Source organism: Ciconia boyciana, chromosome 1 (assembly GCF_034638445.1).
Source record: "Ciconia boyciana chromosome 1, ASM3463844v1, whole genome shotgun sequence".
NCBI classification, from domain to species: domain Eukaryota; kingdom Metazoa; phylum Chordata; class Aves; order Ciconiiformes; family Ciconiidae; genus Ciconia; species Ciconia boyciana.
In genome coordinates, this window is record NC_132934.1 from 103973512 (window position 1) to 103996411 (window position 22900).

A 22900-nucleotide genomic window follows, 5' to 3' on the forward strand; every position below is an offset into this window, starting at 1 on the left:
AACTTCAAGATTTTTTTTAATTACAACTCTAAAATGACAAATAGGTACCACACCTTTGTTTGGGTGTCAACAAAGTAATTTTTATTCCTCTTTTGAAGAACAGAATCATTCTAGTAAAGAAAAGATGACTGAAAAGAGTAGAAAATAGAATAAAATGAAAACTGTAAAGTCTGTATGCTGGAAAGTGGCTTTTATTCCTTTTTCAAACAATCTTATGCTGGATCATTCATTTTAAACATTGGACTTTTCTACCAAGGCTAAAAATAAAAAAACCCCACCTAACCACCAAGGATTTCCAAATGGAAGCAGGAAACATCACAACCATGAGAGAGAGAGAGAGAGAGAGCGCCTGAGAGAGAGAGAATGAAAACACAAAACATCATTTATGGCAATAAACCAGTAGTTACACTACTGGAGCAGACAATCTAGTCTAAAGGGCATATAAATTATGATGATGATAGAAGCTTACATTGCACTGTAAGTAGACAGCTACATAGATGATGCTTCATAATATAATTGACCTTTCTCCATGGGCATGGGCTTTTAAATTAATTTTTGTTTGTAAGTTTGGACAGCTTATTTGCCTGGAAATCTAAGGAGAGAGCCATCCAACTAGCTTTTACTAATTTTCCTGTAACAATTTCTAATACATGCTTACAAATATATGGTAAACATATAATCAGATGAAAAAGAAGAAACACGTTTCCTTGGCATTTGTCACTAGTAAAATTGGTTCTACTTCATAGATGCAATTGACAGTCATTAGCTGAAATTGAAAAGAAGCAAAGTCAAGAAAAATACATCAAGATTGAGATCCCTTATACCTCCATATGACAAAACTAAGCAAGCAATCTTTGTTTATTCCCTCTGATATGTCCAGAAAAAAGAAATAATTGAGTTTGAAAACATTTTTATTTTTAATGAAAATTCATTTGTTGGCAAGATCTGCAAAATAGCCTTAAGTTTTCCTCCCATGTCTATTTTGTGAGGAAAACGACTACTCGTCTCTGAGATAGTCCTATTTCTCAAATGCCAGGCATACATACTCTAAGTCAGATTATTTGGTAACTTTTTAAATTTCGAATTGAGTAGCATTTGGACTTAAGACAGAAAACTAACTGCTTAAGGATTTCTTCACTCTTCTGGAAGGAAGGAATCTTTCAAGGTCTCTGTGGTGTCACAAGTTACTAATAGGTGCAGTCTCTCTTCCTTCTTGTATCAAGGTTTCATGCATTATGAAAGAGAAGTCATCCATACCTGGTTCTCAGAGATTAACATGAACGTTCTTCTTTCTCTGATTCTTTCACTTGTTATAGATTAGAATTAGAACATTAGTACACTTGTCAAATGTAAACTACATAATTTGTTTCCCTTTTAAACATCCAGTATCTTTGAAGTGAAAGCTTAAGTCAGACAAGCTTAGCTCAGAAAAAAGGCATAGCATTACAGTGCTGTCACTACTAGGAGCTGAACCATGGCCAGTTTAGGCAGTATTATATCATTGGAATTAAACTGGTTTCCTGTCCCCTTGAGAGAAAGTCTTTAAAAAAGAGAGAGAAGAAAACAATATTCTTCTTGTTTGACTTTTCAAATTTATGGCCCTGTGCAGTCGCCCTGTCACTGCCATTATGCAAAGAAGTATGTTTCTTTCTTTGGGCATATAGGGCTTCTAACTGGATGTTGTCTCTAGTGTGGCCTTTACGGGCTACATTACATGAGGTAGTTGTGTTTTGTTTAATGAGAAACCCATGCCCACAGTAGCTGCAGGAGAGGTTCTGTCGCTGGGGGAAACAAACTACCTCAGAACAAATTTTTGTTCTTCAAAGGCTGCAGTCAGAATGGAGGAGACCCTTCAGGGCTATGCCCAAGAAGCAAAAAGATATGCCACCAGGAACTGACAGGCCCTTGACCGGCTTTTTCCTGGGCCATAAAAGTTGGTACGGAGTGTGCTTGTAAGCCCAACCTGCACATACTGCAATCTACTCCTCTCAAAGAATTAAGATCAAAATGCCCTGTACTGTCTGGATGGATACAAATGCTCTCCAAATGTTTGGTTTTGTTTTTTTTTTAACTGAGTCTAAAAAGACAGAGAAAGCATGAATTAACTTTTGGATCTGATCACATTTGGGGGGCTGACAGTACAAAGAAAAACAGACAGTCCAGCTCTTACTCATGCCTCTCTGGTCACAAACAAAAATGGTTCAACGAACAACTAAGAACATATTTCTGAGAGTTTTAGTCTGCTTCCTGTGTGTAAACAGAAGAAAAAGAAGACTTTATCAGAAATGTTGCTCACAAAACAGTTTGTCCATATCTAGCTTGGAGACAAGGTTTCAGTCAGCTTGACCTCACAGTTAAATAAGACTGGTGGTCTCAACCTGACACCTAATTAGTATTTCCCCACCTTGCTATTATACTGTCTGCAGTTTGGAATGATTTGTAATTTCTCCTCACGAGACCCCACGTTGTGCAACGCTGAGGCTAATATGGGTCAGGAGAGGAACCTCAGCTGAGCTCCAAAGGGAAGTTTACAGAGACTCCGTCCACACTCAGCCACCATCATCAGTCCCATATTTTCACCATTAAACTGAAAAATAACTAATGAAAGCCTAGAGACTGCAGTTTAGCTTCAGTGAAACAGAACGCAGTATGCAACATTTGTGGTGCCTTGTGGAGGCTGAACTCCAAACGAACTGTGAAAACTTCCAGGGTATAGCTCACCACACGTTTGCTCTGTGACTAGAAGGTTGCTGGACTCCTAACAACTGCTGATTGGTAATGATAGTACAACAAGCACAGTAAAGAGACTATGCATTTGTAAAGCTCTGTACATGCCAGTAAAGGCAAAGATAAGTGCAGAACATCTCAATTCACAGAATTAATTTTGCACGTTTTATCTATGGGGAGAAAGCAAGTTTTTTCAGACTAAAAATAGTTTTCATATCCTTATTCTTTAGCTGTTTTTTTTTTTTTAATTTTTATTTTATTTTAACATTATCACTATACTTTAAACTCTCCAGGGTACAATCAGAGCTTTTGCTGAAGAGTAAAAATTCTTTTAAAATATTTAAAAGTCATATGTGGCCAAAATGTTAGCAGTTGTCACTTCATGACATAAATTTCATATATTGAATGAAAGGAAAAAAATTGAATCCCTTTCAAATAGAGAAGTGTCTATAATCTAACACTTAGGACATGTATAGTAAATACTTCAGGCACTGGGGGAGGTGATGATGATTTCAAGTAATCGGAAAATAGGAGAAAAATCCTCACCTGAAACAGCACTATAAACAAAATAGTCCACAAAAGGATAGCAATTCTAGCCACTGACTAGTAGAAAAGGTACTGTCCCTGATTCATCCAGTCTTAGTCTTTGCTCCCCAACAACCAGACCTAGGAATCACTCCTGTTGGCTGGAGTCAAACAGTCATCAGTTTATCTTAGAGAGGAAAAACTTTTGGTCTTCTCTTTTACCCTTAAGGAAACCTTAACTGTCTTTATTCTGCATTCCCTTTGCCTTGAGGAAAGCCATGCTAAATGCCTTCTTTATCTTCTAGGCCAACCTGAATTCAGTTCTTCCTAACCTTGCAAAATATATCTTTCCTGTGCAGATTGTGCCATTACATCCCTCACATCCTCCTTCTCCTCTCCCATATGCTTCATCTTCTACTCTCTTGCCAATAATATAGAATCATAGAATCATATAATTATTTAGGTTGGAAAAGACCTTTAAGTTCATCAAGTCCAACCATTAACCTAGCACTGCCAAGTCCGCCACTAAACCATGTCCCTAAGCACCACATCTACACGTCTTTTAAACACCTCCGGGGACTGTGACTCAACCACTTCCCTGGGCAGCCTGTTCCAATGCTTGATAACCCTTTCACTGAAGAAATTTTTCCTAATATCCAATCTAAACCTCCCCAGTGCAACTTGAGGCCATTTTCTCTTGTCCTGTCATTTGTTACCTGGGAGAAGAGACCGACCCCCACCTCTCTATAACCTCCTTTCAGGTAGTTGTAGAGAGTGATAAGGTCTCCTCTCAGCCTCCTTTTCTCCAGGCTAAACCACCCCAGTTCCCTAAGCCACTCCTTATAAAGCCTGTGCTCCACCAGCTTCGTTGCCCTTCTTTGGACGTGCACCTCCATGTCTTTCATGTGGTGAGGGGCCCAAAACTGAACACAGTATTCGAGGTGAGGCCTCACCAGTGCTGAGTACAGGGGGACAATCACTTCCCTAGTCCTGCTGGCCCCACTATTTCTGATACAAGCCAGGATGCTATTGGCCTTTTTGGCCACCTGGGCACACTGCTGGCTCATATTCAGGTGGCTGTGAACCACCACCCCCAGGTCCTTTTCCGCCAGAAAAAGATCAGGTCTGACAATATAGATCAGGTCTGACAATTTCTAGCAGATGTGATATTGAGACAGCTGATTAAAGGTCCAGCATGCCTACCAGGTCACTAAACCCTGTTGGCCTGACTTGTCATACAAGGTCTGTGAGAAAGGAACAGGCTGGGGTCACACAATACTACCCTCTCACCAGCAAATGGCTCGGGTAAGGAGGATCAGCTCTTACAGAGAGGCTTCTCAAACTCATAAACACTCACTAGTCCTGTACTCCCACTCAATTCCTCCATACATTTCAAATCCCTCAAGTTAGAGTATTCAAGCGTTTGCAGTCACAGGGTCCTCTTGGCAGCTAGAAATCACCGTGTGCAGGGCTCCTGCTGTCATCAAAATCACTGCTCAGCCTGGCACTGACACTGGGATTCACACTGGCATATATTATTTGTGCCTGGTTTGCTGTAATCTTTGCAGTGCTCTTAGCTATTTTGCTCCTCTACAACTGATGCCACAGGTACTGGTGCATACTGGGGCACTTCCAGCTGCACTGGAGTGGGGGATCTCACTCGATACAAAAAAGGCCAGGCTTTGGTGCAGCCCTTGCCACAGACATGCTGCAGAGCCCTGTGCCTCCTCCCTAGGGCCCTCCTGCACCAGGAGCAGCTGGTGAGCAGATCACGGATGAGAGCAATCAGCATAACATATGAGGTTACAGAGCAGGAGAGTATCTGCTTTGCTGCACCGCAAATGCTAAATGCCAGGATGACTTTTGTGGGGAGGAGGGAGGATATACTTAAGGTGGTGCTAGCTGAGGAGGTCCCCAGCACAACACCTACAATTTGACATAGACTTTCCTTGCACCAAATTCTTTAGTCAGAGGTGCTCATCACCACTGAAAATTAAACCCTGAGCAGAGCTACATGTGCAAGCCTCTCCCTTGTCATGAATGTTAACTCTTCTGGATCTTCCTAGCAAAACTACATGGAGATAGAACACCAGCTATGTTACAATAAGTATTTTACCAAAGAGGTGAGTTTCAATTTTAAGACGCTTATGTACAAACTCTCCCTGTGTAGAATAAGACGTATTATCGCTGCAGTTTTGCCCACCACTTATATAAGGCCCTTGTATTTGTAATGAGTGCCTTGTAACCCTTGGCATGTTTACCCTCAGAACATCCCCACGAAGTAATGAATGCTGTCATACTTATGTTAACAGTGGGTGATAGGAGGCTTAGAGAGTCAAAATGGGGTACCAAAGTTGGTCATCTGGTAGCTTGCTGCTGCCAAAAGATCATCTCCTCCCTTCTCTTGGGCTGGCACTGGCATTCATCTCACACCCTGATGAGTGCAGGTGGTTCTGCTCTCTAAACTATAGATAGAAATTCTAAAGATAGAAACCTATTCTTCTTTCTTGCTGATTAATTTTCTGCCAATGTAGAGGGCTCAAAAAATAGCCAGGATGAGGGCAAGAGAGGTGGTGGCATCTTGAAGCAAAAAATATGCATGAAGTGGGGCTATTTCTATTACAAAAAGAGGTTGTTTACTTAATAAGAGATAATTATTTTCTGAAGTTGACCTTTTCTTAGTAATACTGCCACTTGTTGAAAAGCAAAAAGAAAGCATCCATGTTGTAAAACTTCACTTTAAGTGCCTTAACTCAGGTTACAGCAGGACACCAGTGGTTGAATAGACTGGATTTTAGACTGAACTTAGGTCCTCGAGGGTGAGTATGGCACCATACCTACGGGATCATCCTTCCTCCCTCTCCTAAGCTTTTGTTCTGTTGTCCTGAATTCCGTAAAAGGAGACTACAGGAAGAGAGAATTTTCTCAACTTGATTATAGTGCCATTAAATACACATGCTCACAAACATGCTCTGTTTCTTCTACAGTAATGACTCATCAAGCGTTACAGTACAAAATAGTTATGTATTGCATAGGGCTGCTATGGAAAGCAGGAAAGAATGTGATTGTGCAATTAAAATCTGTGTATTAAAGCACTTAAGATGGAGAGCTAAGCTAAAATTACATATAAGACATTAATTTATCCATTTCCTGACTGTAATTCTTTGACCATCCAAGCAGACGATTGCATTAACACGTGGTGAGTGGGTTTTTCTCATGTAAAATAGCAATTTGCAAGTTGTTCCTAATAATTTATTACTGTACCCTTAACCAGATATAATTTCATTCATTAACTTCAGTCTTGGTTTTCCCTAGGGTATGATTATTACTAAGGAGATCACATTTTAATCTAATCAAATGTTCTGTACACCAAAAAAATGGACATTTACAAATAATAAAAGTTATGGGTTTGAGTCAAGTTTAAAGCTACTTATCCAAAGTTTCACATTTGGGTGAGATATTTGTATTTTGGGAAGGAGAGAGTGTGGTTTGAGTCCAGCTGTTTGGAAATAAACGCCTTCAGATGTTGTCTTTAGTAACTAATAATCAGATATTTCTGCTATAAGACAGGGTTCTTTCTTACCAAAAGAAAAATGTTGTCTGAAGTAGAATTTTTCTTAGCAATATTGCCATTTGTTAAAAAGCAGAACAAAAATATTTAAGTGATTTTAAATGAATCTCACGTTTACCTAAAGAAAAACTTCAGCTCAACCATCTGCAGGAAAAGGCCATTATAATTCAAGTTTCTATAAACATGCTGTGATGACAGGATTTTTAATACTGCACCTGAAGGAAAAAGATAGTGTACAAATGTAATGCACCTGCTGGCTTGGGTGTTTATATGATCAACTAAGCAGGAGCTCTTAATACTTCCCAGCAGATCTCTGCCAGTGGGCCTGCTATAAATCCCTCCACAGCCAGACAAGTTGGCCTTTATTTTTTCATATAGCTCTGGGCATCTCACATGACATTCCCAAATAAGGAATTGTACTACAAGCCTGCTCTGATTGCTAGTAATGACTTAACTGCAGAGGAATTATAACAGTATGAATAACAGTGGTTTGCACTGTGAATGCCTAAGCTACTCCAAAAATGCCAGAGCAACCAATATAATGTGCTTCTCACTCATGACTTTGAAATGGAAGAGAAAGTCAGGGCACTTTACAACTGCTGCTAATCTGTAAACACTGATTGTTCATTCAACAGCAGGAAGCAAAAACAAATGGAAAGCAAATAATAGTATTAGCTGTTACTGGGTATTATGGAAGCAAAATTATGCAAACCATTAAATTAAAAATATAGGAAGGGAAATAAAATTCTCCCTTGTTTAAAAAGGGTAATTTGAATGAACATTTTGTCAGCAAAAAGTTTCTCTGTGTGTGCATGTCTTATTAAACAGCATTAGATTTCTGACTCTTAGCTAGAAATAAACCAACACTGTTTGTATATGAATTAGACTGCACACTCTCTGGGGACAGAATCTTCTTAATTGTTTTGCCTTACAGCTTGTTTAAACTGGCCTGTAAGTTTGGGCTGTACTTGTAAACTGTTGGTAGAGAGAGTGGACGCAGAACATCTATCTAATAGGTATCTAATAAAGCATACCAATAGAAAGACTATAGGTTTGGAATATTTCAAAAGGCAACAATCAGATGAAAAACATTTAATTTAACACATAGGTATCTTCAGCAAGTCTATCGGATTACATATTGAGCTGGGGGGTGCCTACAAATGGGCACTGACTCTCAGTGCTTGTTAATGGAAAAAGCTGCAAATTGCTCATGTATATACAGGGGACATGTGAGGAGGGGAAAGTAAGACCAAAAAGCAAGTTGCAAATCAAGCACAGGGAAGTAAGGAAAGCCTGGGCTTAAGCTCAGCCATTCACAACCAATTTCAGCCACTCTCCAGGCATGATTTAAGCAAATTCTTTGGAAGGATTTCACCTTGCAATTGCTACTGTGCTACTAATGAGTAAAGCAGTTTTCCTAGGCGTGGCTGGTGCTGCCTGGCAGCACTGGGGGAATGAGAGCCCGGTGCCTAGAAAGGCTGTTTAATAATATGGACTTGAGGGGAGAGAGTGGGGTTGTTGGAAAGACTCTGTAGGAGTCTAAGGAAGTTCAGAGCTTCTTGTAGCAGTGCTTGCTCTGAGCCCCCTGCTGGGTGGGAATTGTGATGGGCTTTGCCAGGCTCTGCCTCAAAAACAGACCCCTGAAAGATGAACTTGAGCTTTTTGGCAGGGCATCCTGTGCAGGAACCTGCAGGGTGCTGTGGATGTTTCTGTGCAGCATAGTGCAGGGGTGCATCACCCGACCGAGGGAGCCGGTGTGCTTGGATGGGCAACACAGGGCCCGAGAAGCAACAAGTCTGTCACTGCAAGGCTAGTGCCTCCACTGGAAAGCTTCAGTGCTCCTTCTTCTGTGGGTAGCTTGTGCTGGGGCAGCACTCTGAATAGCCCTGAGGGTGCCTACCATGCCACCATGGGGCACCCCTCAGGGCCCACCCTTGCCACAGACAGCTTTGGTATTTAGAGCTACAGTGAGAGACCGAAAGAATTCCTCCTTCCACGCTATAAACGCCTGCATTCCTTCCTTTGGGCAAAGCAGGCTGGATTTCTCCTTGTCTGAATTCTCTGACTTAGTTGTGCAATTCGCCAAAACGTCTGCCTCCCTAGAAAAGAGCAGTTACCACTAATTGTTTTGCCTCAGAATCACTCTTTTGAGTTGTCAACCAAAGCTGCCTTCTGGCAGCTGCCCAGGTTGCCATAGTTCTAGACAAAATGAAAATGTTATTCGGCGAGGCATCTGCATCAAAGGGAGAAACGATGGAAATATCAGTCAGCAAAACCTGTGATGTTCTGCCTAGGAGGAGCTGCGTCTCAGTATTTTGCACCATTGCAAGAATGGTGCTTGCAAAGAGGATGAAACTATGAGAGCTGGCCATGGATTCATAATTCCATATAAGGAAAAATTCCATTTTTCAGATCTCGGTTTCCTCAAGATAAAGGGTGCCTTGGGCTAGAATCACTGTTTTCTCATCTACTTGGCTACCTGAGCAGAAACATAAAGGAAGAAAGATCAATGCTTCATAATTTACACATTAGCTTTTAAAAAATTATTTCTTTTGAGATCTTATCGAATCCACTAAAACAAAGTTTCCTGTTATGAGGAAAAAAAAAAGCTTGCAAATCTGGGACACTGTCTTCTCTGGGATATCGGTGTGCCCTGATGCTCAGTACTCATTTGGACTGTAACAGCAGGAAAATGCCCTGATAGCCAGATGTGCTGGCTTATCTTCTGATCTTGAATAGGAAAGGATTCCTTTATCCTTCAGGGCAGTTTGTCTGAGTTAACAGAAACATGCACTCTTGCTCTCTCTTTGGTTTAAGAAGAGATGGCCTTTTTCTGCTGTACCTGTGTTTTTGAAGCAATAGTGAGGCGCTACACACAAGGCAGTTGTGAACTAAGAAGGGAAAGTTGAGAGACAGAATTTAGGAAATGGAATAACTGCAAAAAAAAAGGTGGCTAAAATTACAGTTCTGCATGGGGAGAAAGCTCTTTTGGCATTGTCTATGAGGACTCAAACAGCCTATGGCAAATGGAGATGATATTGCAAATCTTTCTGTGTAACTTCCAGACCTGCACCATGAGAAAAATCTAGCTCACTGATGACAGATTGGTGTCTCACAAATGTGAAGAGAGATTCTGTTTTATGTATGTGTAGCTTTTTAAAGGTATATATTTACATATATACCTATTTTTTTTAAAAAAAAGCAAAACTTGATTTTACTGTAGGACCCCTCTAAATTGGCTTTTGCCCATTTAAGTATATCAGGGCCTATTTAATTGAAAATTTGTTTTGATAGCAATGTTCAAATACAAATATCTCTTTGCCCTTGATACAGTGTACATGTCATTAAACCAGTAACTTTGTGTAAGAAGTTAGTAATAAAGTTCTCTAATGTATGGACACTCCAAATATATCAGCTTGGGCCTTGACTTTAGAATTTGCTGCTGCCTGGGACTTAGGCTTTTTAAAAATTCCCAATTAATTCCTAAGAATTTTTAAAAAGGTTTGCCACGATGTGGTAGGATATTTAGTAATTTGATAATTTTTCCTGTAAGTAAAGAAAACAACTGAAAAAAAATGGCTGAAATGATGGAAATATTTTCAACATTAAAAAGTCATTTAGAAAGGGGAAGCAGAGGTTGAATTTAAATTAAAAACTCATTTTTTTAACCACAGAGGAAGATCAGCTGATGCTCCTATTTTCCTCTATGGTGATCTAGTTTCTAATGGCTCACATGCAAAGCATTTTTCCAAGTATTTTTACTCTTAGAAAAAATGTTGAGTGATGTAGTGTAGGTTGACTTTTGATACAACTGGTCATAATCAGAAGAGAGAAGGACAAGCTGACCTCGCCTCTGACTCCTATCCAGGATTCTCCTACAGCATATACATGGCCACATTTTTGAGTTTTTTGCAAGGCAGACTTGGTGGTTTTAGTCACCTGCTTAACGCTTTGGATTAAGGGATTCTAGGCACATGTGATAAAGTCACAAACAATGGTTAATTCGCAGGGGCATGGGAAAGAGAAGTGAGAGCTCCTGGGGAAGTCAAGGAAAGGAAAGCAGTCCTTCTACTTACCGAGACAGGTGGTTGTATCCTAGTGTGTAGCAGAGCAGGGTGTGTCCGTGGCATGCCCCATGGCAGGGACATTGCTTAAATGGCAGCGCTGAGTGACCCTACTAAAACCCTGAGCATGGCTCCAGGCTTCCTGCTAACTTGGATGGATCTAACTTTGCGGTGAGCTCAGATCGCTCAAGTTCTCAACCAGGTGGGTTGTGAATATCTTCAACGTTGGAAAACCCTGCATATCTCTGAGCAACCTGTTCCAGTGTTTAATCAACCTTGTTGACTCCAACCAGTGTCTAGGTCTGTATTTGTAGAACAAAAAGAAAACATGAAGGGGGGGGTATAGTTTGTACATTTGCTTTTTAAAAAAAATTCAGGTTTTGTACTTATTATTTTGATGGCTTCTTGATTTTTACATCTTAGTTATGCCATCTCCCAAACATGAAGGAATTAATAATTGACCTTGGGCCTCACAAATATATTTTACTACAGCTTCAGCCCTGGACTGGACTCTCTTTTCTGCTGGGGCCTATCATTTGAATTGTGGAGATATCTCAGAATTTTTGACTAGGCAGCAGACCATATAGTGAACGTGGTGATGTGTAGTTGAATGTTTGCATGAATAGGTAAGCCTTCTAACATGCAGTTCCTAGGGTCCAAGACAGCTCCATTGTGACTTTGCCGGCTATCAAGATAATGTGATATAAATACTTCTGATCATATTCAGTTATATAAAAAACTGAATTAAAAAAAAAATTGTACTATCCTGTCAGTTTCTTTTTGTGCATCACTCTCACTAACGTGATAAGTATTTCTCTCTCTGGAATTTTACTGGTTGTTTTCTTTTAACAATAGCAATTGTGTGGAGTGCAGTCACAGATAATTTGCATTTGAGTTTTTCAATGTGCATTCTTCAGAGTCCCAGGGCAATAGTGGGATGCAAAGTCTTGTTAGACTATTGACTTTATTATCCAGCCCATGATTCACAGGGAAATGTTGTAATGACCTCTTGCACCAGCAACTAATTCTTTTAAAAGATGAAAGTTATTTCTTCTCCTGGCACAGATATCAGAATCTGCCTTCAAAGAATGATATGGCATTAATAGTACAAGCTGCCCAACACTTCTAAAGGAGAAAAAAATGGCAAGACCATTTTTTTTCAAGTGTATACACAAGCCAGCTGTATTTTTTTTTATCCTGTGCTTCAGAGGCAGAACTGTTTCCTCCTGCTAATCAGACACAGCACATGTTAGCAATAAGTGAATCATATTTAAGATGGAGAAGAGAAGAAAAACAACTCTGACCAGAAGATTGACCCAACTCCCAAATCAAAATTAACCTATAAAACTTGGATTAATTCAGACAAACTTTCACAACTATGCTGGCTGCTCTTAGTACAAAAGTGCACAGGTTCTTATTCCAATCTGGAGTGCGTACCCTAAATGAACACCTAGATAAAGAGGTCCAATTTTTGCTGCCATGAGCATTTGTGTCATTGATTCTTTTCAGGACTATGCTACTGTGATTTCTTGTCCTGGCTGCTTTTGATAAGTACCTGCTCCAGACTATCACTTTCCTTGTGTTTGACCTTTTTCAAATTTCTGGTCAAAATTAACTGATGATCAACTAAAGCTCATTGGGTGATATAGTCCTTTAGCTTAAATGAGTCTTCTACTTCCCTGGCATTTTTACTTCCTCAGGGTAGATAGCAACCATTTCATCTTAGTAGGCCTAGTGAATCACTCTCTTCTACAGATTTCCTGATTATAACGCTAGTTGTCTGAGTGGTTTACAGACGTGTTTTGTTTTGGATTAATTTACTCATGGTTCAGAAGTCTTGAGTCTCTTCTCCAGTGAAGAGCTTACCAGTGTTTTGTACTTTCTTATTTCTGTGGAAAATGTAGCCTATGTCACATTTGTCCTTTCACAGTGATATATCACTGCTGGATTCACCATTCTGTAGGGCAATTGTACCTTCCTCGGTCTATTTTGATTCATGAGCATGGATTTGTAGAAAATATTCTTATCAAATGCTAAGTGAATGATCTTTGATTTCATGTTCTATTTCATTTCACTTACTTCAGTCCTCAAGTTTCTCCAGACCTTTTTGCATGATGTTTCAATCCCTTTCAATTTGCCAATGAATAAGAGTTTCATCCATACCACTTATCCAGTATATTGTTGCATTTTTGTGCCACCACCTTTAATTAAATATTTAGCACCCATGTTTGTGGAATTTCACTCATAACTTTCCTCCACATCAATAGTTTCCCTGTCAGCAAACACTATTCTTGTTTTCCCCTTAGCCAGTTCTTAACCTGCTTTACAATTTCCTTCTTTTAATAAATGGTAGGGATAAGAAATACATTTTGTGCATGCTAGACCAGATCAAATGGGCTGAGCATATTCTGGATTAAAGCAACTCCTTTGCTGGTAAAACTGCTATCTTAATAGAAAAGAAGATGTTTATCTAAGATATCTTCAGTGAACGCATGTTGCATTTTCTCTCTTTTTCCTCTTTATGTCTGTTTCTAATTACCTTCTCTAAAACTTGTTCATAGCTCTTGCATATTACTGAATGCAGTTTAATGGGTAACTCATCTCCTTTTTATGTACAGGTATTATAGGTCCTTGCTATTCTTCAGCTACCTTATTTTGACATCTTTTAAAGCAAAAAACCCCCTCTCAAACCGTTCTTACAGGACCTGTGATTTGAAATATAAAATCTGTCAGCACTTTAGGAAATAAAAGACCCAGCTCTTCTGATTTGAATGTATTGGGTGTAAAGTTTTGGCAACGTGCTTCTACATTACATGTAACGACTCCTCGTCTCGTTAGGTACTTATCCTCCATTCTACATTCAAAATTACTTTCTTGAAAATGGAGGCAGAATATTAATCTAGCCTTAGAATTTGAGTGGATTCATTTTTATCTTAAATTCACCCCTTCTACTACATGATAAACTATCTTCTATTCTTTTACATTTTTTTCCCCAACATATGCCTACTGAACCTTTTGTTATTTCTACTAATTTGCTTCATAAGTTCTGACTTCACTTCTAGCAATGCTTGTGTTGTTCCCATGCTTGATGACCAATAACATGAAGCTCTCCCTAGTGATTAGTCCCTTTGCCAATATTTGTAACTATATCCTTATTTCTTCTATCTTAATCCTTTTCTTTTTTTGGAGGTAAGTATGTTTGTTCCTGTATTAAGTTCATACGAGGATGTGGCAACATTACTGATCCCCTACCTCAGGGCGTACTTGGTTAAATTCCAATTTAAATGTTTGAGTTTTCAGTCCAGGTGAATTCTGTGACTTTCTAGATTTGCCTTTTTGAAATCATAAGCTTGATTTGCAGATCTCTTATGTTATAAACTTGTGGTAGCTTTATTCAGGACCATTTTTATGATCAGTTTTTCTCTAAAGTCCATGCTACCTTTCAAAATTGTGTCTAAAACAGCATTACCTTAGCCTAAAACATTGTTGCCTTAGTGAATGTCCAAAGATAACTTTCTATTACACTCAAGCGCTTCTGAGCATTTTATTACTTACATTCGCTCTCCATTCTACATAGAGGAAGCTAATGTCTTTTAATAACAGAAATTTAAAGATTGTATCTGAAGTTCTTTATTCATACCCATCTCTAATTTTGGGGGAAGTTTGTAACAGACCCTTACCTGTACTGTCTTAGATGTCTAACACATTTCTGACGTAGCATAAGGGATCCATACTTTTCTGATTCCTTGTTCCCAGAATGGCTTAGTGTGGCAAAATAACATTGCTAAAACCATTCTGTATCTGAAGACGTAATTAGCTGCTCATAAGGGGAGAGGTAAGGAAAAGTGATAATCTTTCATCATAAATCATGTATTCTGTACCTGTAATAACTGACAGACCTTTTCTTTATGATACCTCCATTATTTCTTCTAGTGTGATGCTGAAAACTACATATTCCAACACAGGCTTTACGAGTTCAGAATAAAATGGAAGGATTACTGTATAAGGCTAATTGGCTTCCTGTTTACATATCCGAGGGGATATGTATGTTTGTTTGTTTGTTTGGGGGTTTTTTTGTTTTGTTTTGTTTTGTCAGGTAATCTGCTCTAATCACAGGGCATTTTCAGCAAAGTTGCTTCCTGACCAGTTTCCCCATCCTGTTTTGTGCACTTGCTTATCCTTGCCCAAAGACAAAACCCTTTGCTTGTCACTTGAAGGAATTTTTGCACTGTGTCTTGAAGGTTTTGGTTTTTTTCTTCAGACTGCTTTCTGCAGTTTGCATAATCCTTCTTAGTGTTACTTGTATCTTTTTTACATTTTAAGTCCTTGCCAGCATGGTCCTGTTTCCAAACTGACTAAGGACACTGTCCTTCCTTGTTCAGGTCACTATAGAAAACTTGTAACAGTACCAAATCCAAAACAGTTCCTGCCCCCCCCCCCACCCCCAACCCGCTTCCATTTAGAAAACAAATCACTGATAACTCCTTTAAGTGATTTTTATATATATACACACACACACACAAAATTTTGAACCTGCCACACAGCCCTCCTTCCTAATAATAATGTGACTCAGGTCACCGTCATGTCTTACTAACATCAAGATATAAAGTTTACTTCTCTCTTAGTCCCAAGACTTGTTACCCATTCTGAGAGGAAAATTAGATGGGGTTGATACGGTTTGTTCTGTACCGATCCAAGGAGTGCCCGCGGAGAGGTCACTAATGAATGTGGGAGCCAGGAGAACTTCAGATGAGGCCATCAGTCCTCTGCTAATTTAACACAGGCTAATTTATAGCCTTTCTGCTGTGATGGAGTACTAAAATTGCATGCTTTTAAAGTTAATGGCAAAGCAAAACAGTTTACCCTTTAGTACTCAGTTCTGATGCAAGTGAAGAAAATCTTAAAAAGACAACATTTTCATTCTGTTTTTGAAAAATAAATTAATATTTCATGACCTTCCTTCTCTTTGGACTTGAATTTAGCCTATCGGTGTCCTTAGGAGACCAAAGCAGTGTAGTATGAGGCTGAGCATTCATCTTCCTAAGGATCCTCAGCAAATCCATGAAAGGGAAAAACTCAAGATCTTTACATTTACAGAAGTGATGGGTTTGTCTTTGGTTAGGATCAAAGGCCTGCACTATAAGCACTCAGTAAATGGCAAACACATCTTTGTGCATTGCTCCGTAACTGCAAATCTGGCACTTCCAATGCTCTGTAGCAGCACTCGTCGAAATAGTGCTAATGAGAGAATTAAATCCATGTGATTAGAAGCAAAGTATGAATGATGTAATAAAATGCTGGTGAGCATCTGATGATCTGAAGACGGGGTTGGGCTAGGGAAGGAAATAGTCACATCTTGTGCTCTGGATGTGAGACTTGCCACCATCTCGGGCTTCTCTACCTCTGCTTTTTTTGCTCTCACACATGCTCAGCACTGAGTTTTCTCTCTGGCTGCGAAACATTCACAGAGCTGAGGAATGGGGAAGACGTCTGGGTGCTCTGCTTTAGTTAGAGTTGTGCCTCCTGCCTTCACGACCTTGTCACGCCCTCTGCCCATGTATGCATATATGCTGACCGTGACCCAGCAGGTCTTTTCTCCTGATCCCAGCATGAACTGTCAATATTGAATGAGATAAAGTCTGATTTCAGGGCTGTTGTGCCCACTGCTGTCTTGATGTTGTTAAAGTTGCATTTTGCCTACTGGCTTTCTGTTGTTTTACAGAGAAAACTGACTTTCTGCAGTCACTTCTATCAGTAAGGTCTGTAACGTTGCATGCCATCTTATAGCCATTCTGCAATGACAGATATGACTGTTCATTTAACAAGCTACTGGAGGATTCAGCAAGTTTGGGAAACTACACTAGAGAACCCAGATCAGCCAGAAAAGTCCTGAGGTCTTCCCCAGGACTTCCTTACGTTTCTGCAGAAAATGCCTTTTTTTTTTCTTTTCCAAGCTGAAAAAGTGAGAGGAAAGTTTGAGAAAATGTAGTGCAGACCATTGCACTTAGCACTGTCATTTAACTTGGGCGAAAGCTCCTAATTACTAAGACACCATCACCTAAGAAGTTTCCTGTTAACAGAGCACACATGAATCTGCAGCAGAGCTCTGTCACAGGCTGCCTGTGTCATGGTTTGATCTGCTGTCGTAGAAGCTTGATACTTGCTAAGATTTTGGGCTTCCTAAACTGCTCGCTGCATGTTGGGGGTAGCTATTTTCTGTGCTGCATATAACAAAAGAGAACTTGTTTACTTCATGCCTCTTCTCCAGATGTAACTTGCATACTGTGGTAGTTGTGCTTCTAGAAACAAAAAATTATCACTTAAACGTCTGAGTAAGTAATGCTATTAGGCATTCTCGCCCCAGGCTGTCCATTTACATGAATTTCCAACTTATGAAAAACATTTTTCTGGATATTTTTTCTCAAGACTGGTATTTTGGCCAAATCTGAATAATTTGTCTAACGTTATTTTGTGTTCTACTGAAGCAAAATTAAGTTAATACCATTTAATAATTGCTACAAAGTCAGAAAACTTTGTTTAATTTTAATTAATGGCTGTTGCCTAACCAGTATGTAATTCTTGAGAGACTGATCCTTTTTCCCGTGCACAGTGGTTGTGAAAGAAAAGGAAAATGTACTGAGTGACAAATAGAGTTTAAAATAATTAAAAGAGGATGAACAAAGCACCAATTCTAGGAAATATGGGCAGAGGCTGATTTTTTCATTACTCATTCTTTTTATTTTTAACTCAAATTAGGGACTAACTTTTTCTGTACAAAATCTAGTATTGTGGCCTGGGCTCTCCTGTTGTTGCAATTCGGATAAATATGAAAGTACTAGTGAGATTTCTCAGTAAAAATACTTGGTATTCCAATGTTCCAGTTACAAAGTGTGAACATCAGTGACGGATGGTTTTCAGCTGGGTCACTGATTTTAATTTTTTTTCTATTTTGCCACTGGATTCCTTTAAATTGTTGCCATTCAGATAAATTGAGTATTGCAAAACTATTTTCTATAAAATGAAGCTGAAATGAAGATGGAATGAAAATGAAATTGGACTCTAGATATTAATTACAGTGCTGGAATGCTGTTGCAGATCAGATTTCCTTAAAAAAGGAGCGTGGTTATAACTGCACGTATTACACACGCATAAACATTAGATCCAAAAACCAAGTATTCGGCGAGAGGCTTTTCTATTTTTCAGTAACCCATGCGTGATCCAGACTTTGTCACCTTTGCTTATGGTAACTGTTGTGCTCCTCAGCTCATAATGGCTCTATTAATTAGTGGAAGGAGTTCCTGGCCCTGCATTACAACTTGACACGAAGGGACCAGCGAAGCTTTAGTTAACTTTTCCTGCCACCTCGTGGACAACATTATAAATAGCTTTTCCCACGCTATAGTCATAAAAAACCTGAGGAGGTACAGCGCTCACACCTATCAGGCATTGACTTCCAGGGAATCAGTGAAAGTATCTTAGCCGCCCTGATAGCAACTTTTCAACATATACTGATAAGTAGGATGCCATAAGTTGAATTTCTTCCCCAGGAAGCTTCTCTCAAACCGCAGAGTTAAACACCAAAAAGTAAAATGCAATGTGAATTTTAATTCAAGTGAAAGTAAAATCCTTCAGCACAAGACTTTCAATTCCTAAATAGCAAATTGTCTAGCTGAGATAGTGCTGCCTTTCAGTGACACTGGAACAAGAGAACAGTAACATAGGTCTTGAACTGCCTTTGTAATGAAAATCTTAAATGTGTGGATGCTCAGATTTTGAAACACACTGTGGGACATCCTTGTCCTAACATTAGGCATAGCTGTTTTTAATGGCTAAGTTTTATGGTAAATTGCCCTAAAGTAAACAGAGAATGCTGCGGAGGGGTAAATGGTGGTGTGGATTTAATGGCAGTCATTACAGACCTAGCCTTGCGGCTTGTGGCACTCACATGCACTTAGATGCAGAGATGCTTTCTGTTCTAAATCTGCCCACCATGTTTGAATGCTGGTTCCTGAAGCGGCATTCAAGAAGACTGTTTGTAGTACACTGCCAGTGGTAAAAAGCAACTTATTTTCCCTCCTAAGCATCCTGAGTGGCTGTAAACACTTCTGCTGACGTTATTTGCAACTGACATCATCAGAGATGCTCTGTGTTCTGAAGTCACAACAGTAAATAAATAAGCACTATACCACATGCCTTCTGAATGTATTGGTCTTGTTGTTTTGAATCTACTCGAATGAATTTATCTCCCTGGATTATTATATATATTTTATTTTAAAATTCAAAATTCCTTAGCATGATGGTTTAGTTTGATTGAATTCTCTTGTTGTGTGTCTCTAGTGCTATTATATTGCAGAAAGACAACGTATTGGTTCATACCTGCCAAAGGGTTTTCATATTACCGGTATGTTGCCACTTAGTTTAAAAATCGTACTTTCTAGTACTTGCCTTCCACTAGCTAGTGAAATGGTAACAGTGGCTTTCATACCATCTTCCAAAATATTTCCCTGGCATGGATATTCTTCATTTTCATTGGTTACGGCATTGCTTTTTGTGAAAGATCTCAATTAACAGAAACTTTGAGGTGGAAGTGTCACCTTGAATTGTGTATATATGAGTATGCATTTTAGAATATTTTAGTATTTGAGTATGTATTTCAGGATATTTTAGAATAAAATAGAACTAGTAATAGAAATAGTATAAGAGTTATTAGTCGTTAAGAAGGGATCACAGAATAGAAATTAGCATACTAGAGTGTGAGAATCATAGACAGAAATAGAAACTAGCATACAAGACTGTGAGAATTGTAGAATCTTCAAGGTAATAGATAATGCCTAAGTTAGATAAGAGGGTACGGGCACTGCATATTTTCTTAACAAGCATATGTTTGTCCTAAAAGAATGCGAAGCTGTAACCCTTCAAAGACCAATAACGGGAACATCCTCTTACCGGGAGAGCCGTAAAGATAAAGGGACACCACAACAACCATGAAAACAACAGGAATCACAGTAACTAGGGGAAAGGTAAAGGTGGCAGGGGGAGATCGTGACCACCGACCCAACTGGGGGACGAAAGGACTCCCCCCCCACTCCTTGTGAGCATGCGCAGTGAATTAAATAATACTGTGACTTTAATTCGAAGCGGAGGAAATAGGGACCAATGGAAGAAGAGGATGATTAGTTAGGCTGATGATTATGTATTAGATAGGCGTGGTGTGCTAACTTTTATGTATAAACACTGACAAAGATTTGCAATAGGTGTGCTCGATTTGTGGAAATTTTCCACCTTGCACCCTGCGCAGAATGAAGCAATGTCTCCTCTCTAAACATACTCCGCGTTTCGGGAGTTATTTTACAGCGAGGCAACAGAAGCACTCAAAGGAACCAATCTAATTGTGTCTTCCCTCCTGTATAACTCAGGCCATAACGTCTCATCTTGTAATTCCTTTATCAAGCTCGTAATTTATATTTGAACTGTACTCTATCTCAGAACAATAGCCAGACATGAGTGTGTAGCTTTCCTTGGTCCTGTGTCCCAGTGACTGATTACCTTTACTTCAGAGTTACCGGTAGAGCAGTTAATACACTTTTAGGCCAACGTATCTACTGCTGACACGGAAATGGAATGGTAGAAACTGAGGTACACAGAAATGGTAGATTTACCTCCTAAAATTACTGCTCTCGGAGGAATTAAGTACTATGTCAACTCAGATTAAACTTGGTAAACAGTTCAATGCTAAAGAAAAGATAGAAATTACCTTTGTGATACTGCCAAAGCAAAATGTTACAACTCTTCTTCTCAAAGATTTTTAAAGAGCTAGAACAAAACCATGTCTGCTTTTGAATTGACCTAAAATTTTAATTTCTCTTTCAGTAAGCAGAGGAGGCAAATAACCTATTTTTCATCTCTTCCTCTTTAGGGATGTGACTTCACATTTTTCCAGTTTCTGTAGCATGTAACAGTTGTACATGCAGAACAGCAGTCACCTATATGATCAGACAACTGGGAAGTATTTTGCAGTTTCAGAAATACTACTTTAGGTAACATTTCACTTCTTATGCCTCAATGGATTGGTTAACAAGCTTTAGAGTCAAGGACTCTCTTAAAAGAGAGAGTTTGGCCCATAGTTTTATAGCTTATGTAATGAAAATACACTTGGTGAAACACATGTGAGGAGATGTGCTAAACAGAAACTGCCCTCTTTATAAAGCACTTCTAAGAGAAAAACAATTCGGAAACACAAAACGGAAATATCGAGTCTGTTTTTCTCACCAGGAGATAGAGATGGCTAGTGTGGCAGAAAAAAGGCATAGCAAAACTACTAGCTGTCACAAAATCAGAAAGGAGTCTGACTCAGCTGAAAACCAATCTCAGATCTTGATTTCTGGCCTGATGGTTCAGCATCAGAACCTTCCTATCTGTCATGAGAAAGCCCACATACAGTATTATAGCATCTACCTTGCCACAACATTCTTTAATGAGCTTTTCTTCTTCCTAAGGTTAGCATTTGTGTGAACCAAGCCTTGACTTAGTCAAGAGAAAAGGTCCTTTTCTGGCTTTGGTAGGGCTTTTAGCTCTCAAGTACACTGCTGAGAAGTCTTCAATTCTGTAATTCAAAATTTGAATTGTCGATTCAAAATCTGTAATTCTCTCTACATGAATACACTGAGGTTAAAAGTTGTAATATCATTGTAAAGGATTAATACCAAATGAACCTGAGGATATAACAGTATGTTGGAATTAAGGATGTTCTTAGGAGCCCTTGTCAGACTGTAGAGTTATGGGGCCAGAACTGCACCTGAGGGGCTGAGAGATACCTTCAATTCTTTGCAGTTCTTTTTAATGGTGCTTTTTTTTCCTCTGTAAGATATAATAACTGTATTTCTGTAAGAAATTGGTATTACATTGTGCCTGAGAGTTCTTTTTGTTTCACGTTCTGTTTATGTTAAACCTTTTGTAGTACTAATACAGAAATAAATAGACCAGATATTTGAAACACGCTAGGTTACTGGACATTTTTGGGTGACCAAAAACTTGGGGCAAGAAGAAATGAACTAAAGAATTCTCAGTTTGAGGGTCATTAAAATTTTTATCAAATGCAAGTTTTCTCTTTGGTAAAAATAATTTTTTGCAACTCCCTGCCAGTCTGCAGAGACGTGATGTGAAAATGGCACGCACTACCTTTGTGCTTGGCTCTCTGTCTGAGTTTGTGTTCTGAATATCTGCAAACTTCATGCTTAAAACTGAAGTTATTGAGCTGCATTTAATGAATCTGGATTTGAAAAATTATTTCAATTTCCACTGAGGCTGGCATCCTTATTCACTTCCATCTTCCAGAATTTAAGTTTTCTCACCTCAGATGAAATGTATTGCTTTGGTGGTTTACATCCCAAAAGCCTACAGGTGCAGTGCTCAAGTGTCGTGAGAGAGCACGTGCACTCTTTTAGCATGTGGCACAATGCCATAGTCTTTGTGGCATTATTCTGTCACTACATAAAATTTGTATTAGTCAGTAAAGAGGGAAATAGGGAAAATGTTATGTGTAGTTGAATATTTCAAATATTTTATCGGATAGGTTTAGAAGCCTTGTCTCTTAGCAAGAGCCACTTGAAATTAATGTTATGAGAAGCTAGATTTGCAGCTCTTCATTGATATTGAAAGCATAGAAACCAAGATGTATTTCTTTAAAAACACTCTGATATGTGAATTGAAAAAGGCACTTGATGTTCAAATGAGACAGCATTCCAGATTAGGGTTTACCTTGTGAATACTAGCTTGCTATCTACAGTTGCTTAAAGCTATTTTAAAAAAAAAATACTGCAGATTTCCATTTAAGTATATGACTAATATTGTCTACATCTGCTTCCTTCCTGTGTTTTGCAAATATATCTGTAATGTTCTGTGTGTGTCTGGGAAGAAAATATATGGAAATCTCTCCACAGTTCAGCAAACAGTATATTTGCATATTTCCTGTGCTTATAGGATATGTTGTATTGGTTACCAAAGCATATAGCTT

General features: G+C 39.0%; 1 long non-coding RNA gene across 1 annotated transcript in view; it reads left to right on the forward strand.

The window, feature by feature from the left end:
* The first annotated feature begins 5195 nt into the window (after positions 1 to 5195).
* LOC140662472 (uncharacterized) overlaps positions 5196 to 22900 on the forward strand; it is a 120576-nt gene continuing 102871 nt past the window's right edge. The window contains exon 1 of the long non-coding RNA XR_012046094.1: positions 5196 to 5375. This is a non-coding gene — a long non-coding RNA (uncharacterized lncRNA). The remainder of the gene's footprint in view (positions 5376 to 22900) is intronic.